This window comes from Lottia gigantea (genome assembly GCF_000327385.1).
Source record: "Lottia gigantea unplaced genomic scaffold LOTGIsca_65, whole genome shotgun sequence".
NCBI lineage: Eukaryota > Metazoa > Mollusca > Gastropoda > Lottiidae > Lottia > Lottia gigantea.
In genome coordinates, this window is record NW_008710211.1 from 585,647 (window position 1) to 586,681 (window position 1,035).

A 1,035-nucleotide genomic window follows, 5' to 3' on the forward strand; every position below is an offset into this window, starting at 1 on the left:
TAAATCTATTCTGAATTTGGTATATCTATCTTAAATTTATGAAATCATTGTATATTCTAAACTTAGCAAAAAAGAAGATCTATTCTGTAATTGGCATATTAATATCTTTTCTGATCTTAGTCTTTAGATTTGCTCTAAAATTTGCGTATCGGGATCTATTTCTAAAGTACTATCGTTCTTGAACTTTGAGATCGACTCTGAACTTAACAAATTGGGATCTATTCTGCATTTATCAAATCAAGAAATCTATTCTGAACTTAGCATATTAAGATTTTTAACACAAGAAGATCTATTCTGAACTTGGCACATTAAGATCTATTCTGAACTTGGCACATTAAAATCTATTCTGAACTTAACACATTAAAATCTATTCCGAACTTAACATAATATTATCTCCGAAATTAGCACATTGGCGTCTATTTGTACTTTACGACTAGGATGACGTTAAATAGACTGAATATTTCCTGGCAAAAATACTGTATACCACTGCGATAATGATAGATGATTTATCTGTGAACTTTCATCAAACATTTTGGTGTACAAAATGATGAATATATTTCTATGTAATATTACAATAATAAAATATTTTCACTGTTAAAATAGTGTTCAATACATCAATTGTAGGGTGATATAGAAATACCACTGTTAAAATAGTGCTCAATACATCAATTATAGAGTGATATAGAAATACCATTGTTAAAATAGTGTTCAATACATCAATTGTAGAGCAATATAGAAATACTACTGTTAAAATAGTGCTCAATACCTCAATTGTAGACCGATATAGAAATACCACTGTTAAAATAGTGCTCAATACATCAATTGTAGAGCGATATAGAAATACCACTGTTAAAATAGTGCTCAATACATCAATTGTAGAGCGATATAGAAATACTACTGTTAAAATAGTGCTCAATACATCAATTGTAGAGCTATATAGAAATACCATTGTTAAAATAGTGCTCAATACATCAGTTGTAGAGCAATATAGAAATATCACCGTTAAAATAGTGCTCAATACATCAATTGTAGAGT

At 28.5% G+C, this 1,035-nt stretch overlaps 1 protein-coding gene across 1 annotated transcript in view; it reads right to left on the reverse strand.

Annotated features, from left to right (window-relative positions):
- LOTGIDRAFT_167310 (hypothetical protein) overlaps positions 1-1,035 on the reverse strand; it is a gene marked incomplete at both ends in the record, with an annotated part of 8,463 nt that overhangs the window by 6,479 nt on the left and 949 nt on the right. The gene's annotated exons all lie outside the window — the stretch shown is intronic.